Consider the following 10,559-nt stretch of genomic DNA (forward strand, 5'->3'; position numbering starts at 1 on the left):
AAGAGTTTGGCTTTACTGTTGCTTTTTCCTCATTTGATCATGGAAAATTATTTAGCCTCTCTCTTTTTCATGCTTAGAGCATTATTGTGCTACAAGTCAGCAAGACAAAAGATGACATAATGCATGAAATACTTTATGATAGTCTAATATGCATGAAATATCATACTCTCTGGAGTTCTCTGATGTGGTGGATTTCAGGTGGAATTTGAAGAATGAGTAAGATTTAATTTTGAAGAGATTTCATTCTAAAAGGGGAGTAAAGACAAAGGCAGATTACTATGATTTGGAAATACTTTTTAAAAATTTCCTATGGGCTATTCCGGGCAAATGGAAGGTAGGATGAACCTACCCTATATGGCATCAGTCAGTAAACTAAAATCAGTGGACCAACTCTGGCCTGTTTTGGTAAATAAAATGTTATTGGATCCCAGACTTGCTATTTTGTTACATATGTTTATAGCTGCTTTTCTGAGACAAACTGGAGAGTTTAGTACTTGTGTCTCTCTAGAGACTGAGTGGCCAGCAAAATTCTAAAATATTTGCTATCTACCCCTTTAAGGAAAAGTTTGCTGACTCCTGCTTTAAAGAATCTTTGTGTGTCCTTAGAAAAGAAAAAGAGAAATACCTTGCCTGTGAGAAATTCCCAGAGGATTTTCTCTGCAGCAGCAATTCTTTGTTCTTTATTATTTTGGAGATAATTCATATGATAGATTTTAGAATATAAAAGACAATAATGGCTTAGTGGAAAAGCAGGAAGATCCCAGTATTTCACAGCAGCTAAATTTCTGTCTCAGCAACAAGAAGAAGGTTGATTTACAATTTATTTAAATGACAGTAATCATGATACTTGCAATATATGACATTTTGTGTAACTTCAAGTATAATTTCATCTTTAGTATTAAACAATAAACCTTGATATCGCTTAGGATTAGCAGAAGAGTTAACTACGTAAGTACTCATGCTATACACGTGGTAGAAGAAGATATATTAGAAAGTCTTCATTCTTCAGTACCTCATTTTTCCTTTATTCATCTACTCATTTATTTCCTCTTGGCCAAAAAGGCAATTCACTTCAAAAAGCTATATTACTGAAAAATATGATGGAAGACATAAGTCACATAAATTAGATAATTCAAAGATAAGGCTGTTTCTAGCTCACCACTAATTTGCCTTTGATTTGTGCTTTTTTCCTTTTTACATAGAAGTCTGCATGTGTTTTGCCATAAGTCAGCTTAACTTCACACCTGATGATTGGTTCCATGTGACTGGTGAAAAGTATTGCTATACATAAAACATACCTGGTTTCAGACCCTATCAGCCTGTAAGCACAATGATTATTTACTATATCAATGTGATTCTAAAATTGCTTTTTAAGACTTTTGTTATTTAGTGCTGATGTAAAAATTTTTGAAGCAGTTGGGCTTTCATTGAAATTGCTTGAGAATCATGAGTAAATCTTTTCACAAAAATACTGAGAGCAAGTAGAGAAAACACTGGCTGTATTGCCTGGAGGTAAGAGTACAACGCTATTTTTTTTTCTCTCTCTCTCTCTCTGGTGCTTAGTTAAGAAGCTTTAAGTCTTTGCATGGTCCTTGGGTGGGACTTGGAATAAGTCAAACAGAAGCTTAATTCCTGCTTCTTTTTGACAATGATTTTCTCAAGCTCTGTACTTCAGTTTTCACATCTGCAAAATTAGGCTAAAACTTTCTCTCAAAAAGTTGCTTGTTTCAAGTTTAAGAAAACACATAGTAGGCACACTGTCATATACACAAGCATTTTCCACATCAGTGTTATAGACCCTATTTCTTACTGTTCAACAATATACTTAGATTAACATCTGTATATTTAATAAAAACAAAATTTTAATTGAAGGGAAGAAAATTCTTAGGCTAATTATTTACCATGACCAAATCTGTCCATAATTACAGTTTACTCATTTTGTAACTTACCCAAATATCATTCCTTTATGATATATAACACAAATTAGTAGGTATCATTGATACTTCTTTCTCTGATAATGTCTACTGCTGTAGAGAAAAGACTTCATTAAATATTGTCAAAATCCTGCTATTTACACATAGTCCTTAATGCTTTTGAATCCTGGGAAAGTGGTATTGATTATCATCTTACTTAGTGTCACATCTTCCAGAATTTTTATGGGAGTGGTGACAATTGCCGCTGCCTAGAAAGTGGCTATGAATGAAGATTAAACAGCTGCTTTGATTCTAGATTGTTATCACCCAAATTGAAATGACATAACACATTGTATAGAGAAGGCAAGCAGCTTATTGAGGAGGAAATCTCCTAATATTGACATCCTACCTATTTATCTAAATCAATTCAAAAGACAAAAATATCAAATCAATGTTAATCAAATGGAATGCAAGCTGACCCTGAATATAAGGGGGAGGAAATGTTACTCAAAACATGTGACCAGCTAGTTTTTATATCCTTTTACTTTCCTTCTATTAAAAATATATAAAAATAAAATAACTATAAAATTATACATACAAAATTGTCTGATTCAATGATGTAGTTACCATCTGTTTTTAGGAAGAAAGTTTCTTCTCCAGAAGCTGTACCATTGATGTATATTGTACAGTTGGGAGAAGCATTTCAAAGAACTAAAGAGGGAGTAAACTTCCAATAAGTTCCTTTGCAAGATATTTCAGGGATGCTAACAATGAACCCAACTGAGGATCTGTGGTTCTTCCTTCTGGGATTTTTTTTTTTTTTTTTTTTTTGGAAGTTACTGGGTTTCTTTTAAATACTCTTAAACAAAAGGGAAGGGTGTGTAATTGGAAACAATGGCTCTGAACCAGATCACAATCTGGTCTCGTGTGTGTGTGTGTGTGTGTGTGTGTGTGTGTGTGTGTGTAGAGATAGAGACGGGATCTTGCTATGTTGCTCAGGCTAGTCTCAAACTCTGGGCATCAAGCAATCCTCCCACCTCAGCATCCCAAATTGCTGGAATTACAGGTGTGAGCTACCACACCTGGCCCTCAATCTGAACTTTAGCCAACTGAGTGATCGGTCACTTGTTGTAAAAGATCTCCATTCTAGTGTTTTTGAAGATGACAGAAACCACTCAATGTAAGAAGAAATTTAAAGGAAAATGCCATGCGTGGTTACTTCTGAAAATTCACACACTTTAGAGTTTTGTTATATGTAAGGTAGTAGAAATCATACTATAAAAGTGTCAAGTTTAAAGAGTTTGTATGTTCTATGTCAAAAATTGTTTTCTATCCCATCCTCCAAAACTGTATCTTGTAGACATAGATGTGAGAATTTAGTTTAGTAGATGTTCATCACTGTTATAAGTCACCCCAATTTACAGAATTTATCTTCTGTTTTCTGTTGTCACATCAACCAGTCTAATATAATTAGACACATGAAGTAAATGTATTTTGTAGGTTTAAAATATGCCATCTGCTTGATAGTTATACATATTGCAACCACCATTTAGTGCCAGCATTACAAAAAAAATTATATATATATTTTTTGGGGGCAGACAGACCTTTACTTTGTTGCCCAGGCTGGAGTGCAGTGGTGCAATCTCAGCTCACTGCAACCTCCACCTCCTGGGTTTAAACAGTTCTCGTGCCTCAGCCTCCCAATTAGCTGAGATTACAGGCACGCACCACCACGTCCGGCTAATTTTTGTATTTTTAGTAGAGACAGGGTTTCACCATGTCAGCCAGGCTGGTCTAGAACCCCTGACCTCAAGAAATCCACCCGCCTCAGCCTCACAAAGTGCTGGGATTACAGGCATGAGCCACCGCGCCAGGCCATAAATAAATACTATCACAAGAAATTAAATCAAAGTAATCTCACTTTTAATTGGCAAAAATTAAAAAAAAACTCAAATTACGTGGTCTTAAGGAAAAGAGTTTAAGCTTTACAATACATTGACAAGATAGTAACGTTAAAAATTAAAAGCAAATATTATTTTATAGATTAAAAAAATCACCCAGGTAGATCCTGTGCCTGGCCAGCACCCCCCGCCCCCGGCCTTCCCTCCGGCCCACCTGACGGCCATGCGTCTCTCCTCCTCCACACCTTGTGGCCGGCAGCTGCCCTCCAGCTTTGGCTCCGTGGACTGGCTCTCCCAGAGCAGCTGCGCAGAGCCAACTCACACCTCCCGGCCTGCCAGGTCTCCCAGGGGAGCCTCCGTGGCCTGGGTCAGATATCCGGCACCCGGGAGCCGTCAGGCCGTCAGCATCAAGGAGGCTAGGTCCTCAAATCGGCCTGCGCCGGAGAAGACCGTGGTTGGGTTGAGTAAGGGGCCAAACCCCTGGCTGGCCCCCAGTGTCCGCACAGCCTTCACCACTGAGTAGTTTCGCGCCTTGGAGACCGTCTTCCGGCACCACCAGTACCTGGGCTCTCTAGAGCGAAGAAGCTGGCCAGGGAGATGCAGCTCTGGGAGGTCCAGATAAAAACCTGGTTTCAAAATCCCCGGATGAAACACAAAAGGCAAATGCAGGACTCCCAGCTGAATAGCCCCTTCTCTAAGTCACTCCATGCGTCCCCGGCTTTCCAATCAGCGTCTTCTGGCCTTCCCAATGGCCTGCAGCTGCTGTGCCCTTGGGCACCCCTGCCCAGGCCCCAGGCTCTGATGTTGCCCCTGGCTCCTTCTGGGGTCTCTGCCGGTGGGACAAGAAGCCCTGGCCTCTGCATGGGCTTCCTGCTGTGGGCAGCCTCTGGCGTACCATCCCCCCAAGCCCAGGAAGTGGCATGCCTCCGCTAGGACCAGCCCTGTCTAAGGGGCCCTGGGGCCTGTGTGCTCTGCCGGAGACATGGGATGTATTTTGAGGAAGCGCCTCTGACTCCATGCCTCCCACACACGCGGCCTTGTGCAGATCGCACCTGGCACCTACCTGGAGGACTCAGCCGTTCTGTTTACATCGTGGGGGTACCTCTCACCCTGACCCACGCAAAGGTTCTGGAGATTTCTGGATAATGTATTTATTAAAGCTACCTCTTCACTGAAAGTTACCGAAAGGGTCGGTTTAGGAAGTAAATGAAGGGTCAGTGAACAGAGTCAGACGCAGAAGTGGGTTTGTTATGGGTAGGGCTTTCAGCATATGATAAAAGGATAATTTGTTTTTTAAAAAGTGTTGGAAAAACTGGGTTTCCAGTTGGAAAAAGTAAAGTTTGTAAGCTTTGTGTGTAAAAAAAACCATGAAGGATTGGAAGGGAATGCAGTTGTCGTGTTTATAACTTTGTGGTTCGAGTTCCTTTTAATAAGGACTTCAAAGCTGGAAAGCAGGAGGGACAAGTGTGAAAATTAAGGCTGGGTGCTGGGGCCCTGCAGTGCGCTCTAGGTCGTGCGTGAGCTGGGACTGTGGCCGCAGCCTGCTGGGGGCTGCTCTTCTCCAGCCAGGGAAAGCAGAAAGCAGGGCAGCTGGAACCTGCCGCTGTGCCTGGACTGAAGCCTCCAGCATATGCTCACCTGTCCCCCTACTCGCAGCAGCCTCAAGACAAAACAGAATGACTCAAGGACAGCACTTGCTGCAGAAAGTCAGGAAGTGCCCAGGATGGGAGGCATGGAAGCCCTTCCCGGGTAGTACTCTCCCTCATTGATGGACCATTCTTGGTGCAAACTCCTCACTGCACGCACAGACGCTGAGACAAGCGCGCATCCGTCCACGTTGCCCCAGGAGGCAGGCAGCGCGAAGCGCCCAGACAGACGGGTTCAGCCTGCAGGACTGTGAGGCGACTTGTGAAACCCACCCAAGCATTCCAACAGGAACAAAAGTGTGGTCCTGTGGCCACGTCCACAGCAAGTTCCACTTTCCCCTTGCTCATTTCTGCGTTGTTGGAGGTGTTTACAACCAGCATGTGTTTTTATAATACAACCTCAGTTAAGAGTGGAAGAGCTGCTGTGTGTCCTGGCGAGTGATAATGTGACGGGAGCCTGGGCGTAGCCCTCGGAGAGCAGTGGCTGGACAGGGGCTCCTGAGTGGGGCTTGGACAGCACTGATTTGTGGGTGTGGAAGGGGCCACGTTGTCCGTGATAAAAGTAAAAATGCGCCGCCAAAAAATAAAAAATCACCCAGCACTTTGGGATGCCCAGATGGGTGGATCACTTGAGGAAAGGAGTTCAATTCCAGCCTGGCCAACATGGTGAAACCCCGTCTCTACTGAAAATACAAAAATTAACCAGGCGTGGTAGCCTGGGCCTGTAGTCCCAGCTACTCAGGAGCCTGAGGCACGAGAATCGCTTGAACCCGGGAGGTGGAGGTTGCAGTGAGCAGAGATGGCGCCACCGCACTCCAGCCTGGGTGACAGAGCAAGACTCTGTCAAAATTTAAAAATATATATATATATATATATATAAAACATATATATTAAAAAATACATGGCACATGTATACATATGTAACAAACCTGCACGTTGTGCACATGTACCCTAAAACTTAAAGTATAATAATAATAAAATAAAATAAATAAAAAAAACTAAGTCAACAACAAAATATATATATATATTTTTAATCACAGTTGGAAGAATGTACATCTAAGAAGTTGCCACAAGATTTTTGTATCTCAATGGTAGACTGTGATAAAATGTGTTTGACCAGTGAATTAATTCACAGAACACATTTAAGTTAAAAAATAAAAACAGAAGAGTAAATTTTGTAGCTTTTATTACAACTATAGCCAAAAAGTGAGCCATATAGAGGGAGCCTGTTGTCACTGCAACAAGAAGGGAAGAACAGAATAGCTTTTGCTGTACACTCTTGGATATTCCAAGAAACAACATTCGAATAGCATATTGGCAACTATTGCAAACATAGATATTTGTGGATTAATCAATGTAAAGTAGGTACATTTTGTTTGGACCTTTATGTATTTTTCTACATTCTCCCCCTTTTGTATAGTGCTTCCTCACTACCTTCAGTAAAGAATCGCCTACAATTTTGGCAGAGGTGGGTGGGAAGTTTCTTAGCTGGGCCTTAAATTCCTGCCTGTGGGGATCTCAGACTAAAACTATATATTCCTTGATATTATGAATATAACAAAGATGTTATTTTTCATATTAGGGTATTTTTCATAGAGTACTTTGCTGAATGGTCTCATTTCTTCTATGCTAATTTGTTAAAAAGATATAGATTCAAATGATGAAATAATATATAAATAGGATTTATTCAATAAATATTGAAGTATTACAAATACTTAGCAGTGTTCCATTTTTTGAATCTGTTGATTCAATCCTCATAATCCATTTGTTTGTTGTAATTTCACATTTATAAAAGGCTACTTGATTCTCAGTAGCTGAATTTTCAGTGCATGTGAGTGTTTACACTATTTAGTTTATATCGGTAAGTTATCTGACATGACTATTGGTATATATGTTACCTTATGTCGTTTTGGGTAAAAGTGTCTTTTATTTTGACTTCTACAAATTGATACAATAAAGAAAACTGGAAAAAATAGTTTACCACTATTTAAACACATTTTTTAAAAAAAGCTTTCGATTAGAGAAAGCTTTCAATTAGAGGCATTAGTAAAATTTTTATAAAGCAAAAGTATAGAAACTTACTAACATTTGGAATAAACATAATCAGCAGTATTAAAAATTTACCAAATATAAGAAACTATAAATAGCATTATCAGTGGCAAGTAATACCATTATGAATGCTTTCTTTGTTGTGAAGTGGGATCAAAATATTGCTTTGCATAGAATTTTTTTATCATTAATTTTAAAATAAAGGCATTTTTCGTAGTTGAAGATTATCATAAGAAGGAGATGATTATATATTATTTGTAAATTTTAGGAAATTTAGTAATCATTTTTTAAAGAAAATTGTAGCCATACTGAAAAATGGTTGAATATCTTATAAATAAAGTGCTCTGGCTTGTTCCCGTTGCAACTGTGTCCTACAATGTGCTATTTGTCTTTTCTTTATGTTGAAGTCCTTACACACTTGCTTTTCACTTCTCTCCATTAAGATATATTTATATGAATGTTCTTCAAATGACACCTGAATAAACAGCAGTTAAATCTAATGTATGGTGCTTAAATGTGCGATAGGTGACCAAATATATAAAAACTAGTCTTACAAGTTTTAAAACAACTTAGCATATTAACATATTATTAACAAGTAGTATTAGATAATCCCATACCTTTAAAGAAGTTTGCAGTGAAATAGTAAATGTGACTGAGAATGGAAGTAAAATAGAGAAAGATGAATTCCATAACCTGTGGGAACCAGTAATCTGCTCTGAAGCAACCAACTATATAAAGGTCTCATCAAGGCAAGAATAAAGTGACCCTGTATAAAATATTAGAACAGTTGAATAGAATATTTTGTGACTTTCAAAGGTTATCTATCTAAACACTGTACCAAATCTGAACTCTCTTGAAATCAAGTGCCATTAAGACTACCCTGATCTACCACTCAGACATGTAATTATGTCAAATTCCAGGGCTGTATCTTCGTAATAGACATTTCCAGGGCTTAAGTACACTCCACACATGAAAGGAATAATGTATATATTCTGAAACATCAAATAATAGATCAGTGACTTTTGTTTGGTTTTGTTATACATTACAATACTATATTTGTCTCTAAAATTTCTGCCTTTGTTCTTAAGCTTATTTTAGCTAGTCTTTGAATGAGTTTAATTTGTATAAGCAGGATGTAAATATCTGTAAAATTAAAAGTGAAAATAATTGTTTAATTCCAGCCCCCTTCCCTCCCTCCAGCAACTCTTTACAAAACAAACAAAAAAACACCAACAACAAAAAGCAAACAAACAAACAAACAAAAACCCACCATCAACAAAAAATAACCCAGCAGTTTTGCAAGCCTTTTTACGGAAAGGGGATTTGAAAGAACAGTATTTGGGGTGGCAATGCATTAGGAGATGTACTCATTAAGCAGCCCACCTTTCTTCCTTTCTGGGATGTTCAGGGTTCTGGGCACATAGGTGTTTTACTGAAGATACTTGGGCACCAGGTTCACCCACAGGTACTGTTATTGCCTTAAAACAATACAATATCCTCGTCATTCATATTGTCCTTGATACTTCCATGACTAGTGCTAACAGAAGGGGCATGGAGGAGAAAAGTTGTTGGCAGGTAATCTCATGTTCCAATGGCCTTTAGTTTCCATGTATATTGATTTCCCATAGAATAATACTCCAGGTATATCTCTATCTACTCCTCTTTAAAGAAAGAATAAATGATTAGATTGCTGAGTTAGGGAAAGGGAGTTAGGGCTACATAGCTCAGCTCCTTTCTACTCATCTTCAAGTTTTATACTTCCCTGACACATCCTGTGATAAGCCTCGTAGTAAAGACTCTAGTCTGGTGGTGGTAAGGCTGTGGATTTCCAGAACTTCTTTTGAGTTGTAGAAGTGCACATTGAGATTTGTAGCAAATACCACAAAGCTCACCACCATCAAAATTATTTTCTTATATTTCCCAGAAACTTTTCAGTTAGGAGACAGCCTGTGGCTAATTAGGTCCAATGTCTTTTAAGGTGAAATAAATAGCATAAGGCACTTCCAAGAAGAATAAAGATAAGCTCTTGAGTGATTATTCTGTCTCTCTTTTGCTAACCCAGCAACTAGCAGCTTTTCCAGATGGTACAGCTACAAGATGGTGCAGCTTTAAGCCTAAAAATGCCTGGTTCCAGAATCACCCCCCTGCCCCAACCACATCTGCCCATGCAGTTGTTTTATAACCCAGCCAGGATCGGCTTTCTGAGTGTATGACTTGTGAAGGTGCACAGGGGTCTGTGATTAGAAACTCTCAGTGTTTGATTTAATGTTCTGTTTTGCCATCTTAAAATTCATAATATTTTTGAGCAAAGGATCTCATATTTTCAAAAATTATATAGCTAATAATGACCCCAGCAAAGAAAAACAAGTTATAACTAGGAGAGAATTTTTACAGCTGACAATAAAATCCACTCCAGCTAGTATGAAAGAACAAATGAGTTTATTTAAGAATATTATTTAATTACTGGAATTACATGCCAAACTTCTAGAAACCATACAAATAGGAAAACTATATAATCACACCATAGCAACATTTTATGGAAAGTCTGAAGCAGCAGCAGCTTTCTGCCCCCCAAACATACAGAATTCCAGGGACCTGATAACAGAAACCCTTATATGGCTACTATTAAAAACAAACAAACAAAAAACAAACAAATAAAAACCTCCAAAAAAGGAAATAGAAAAATCTGTTCTGACTTTGCTTCCTAGAGAAGCCTCATGACCTCTTCCACATAATTTTTAGTTCAGCCTTTCAAGTCTTTTTTTTTTTTTTTTTTTTTTAATTTATGAAGTATTTATTGATCATTCTTGGGTGTTTCTCGGAGAGGGGGATATGGGAGGGTCATAGGATAATAGTGGAGAGAAGGTCAGGAGATAAACACATGAATAAAGGTCTCTGGTTTTCCTAGGCAGAGGACCCTGCGGCCTTCTGCAGTGTTTCTGCCCCTGGGTACTTGAGATTAGGGAGTGGTGATGACTCTTAAAGAGCATGCTGCCTTCAAGCATCTGTTTAACAAAGCACATCTTGCACCGCCCTTAATCCATTTAACC

General features: G+C 38.9%; 1 pseudogene; it reads left to right on the forward strand.

The window, feature by feature from the left end:
- Positions 1-4,037: 4,037 nt before the first annotated feature.
- Positions 4,038-4,812, forward strand: LOC129009881 (homeobox protein VENTX-like; annotated as a pseudogene).
- Positions 4,813-10,559: the final 5,747 nt, after the last annotated feature.

Source organism: Pongo pygmaeus, chromosome 10 (assembly GCF_028885625.2).
Source record: "Pongo pygmaeus isolate AG05252 chromosome 10, NHGRI_mPonPyg2-v2.0_pri, whole genome shotgun sequence".
Lineage (NCBI taxonomy): Eukaryota > Metazoa > Chordata > Mammalia > Primates > Hominidae > Pongo > Pongo pygmaeus.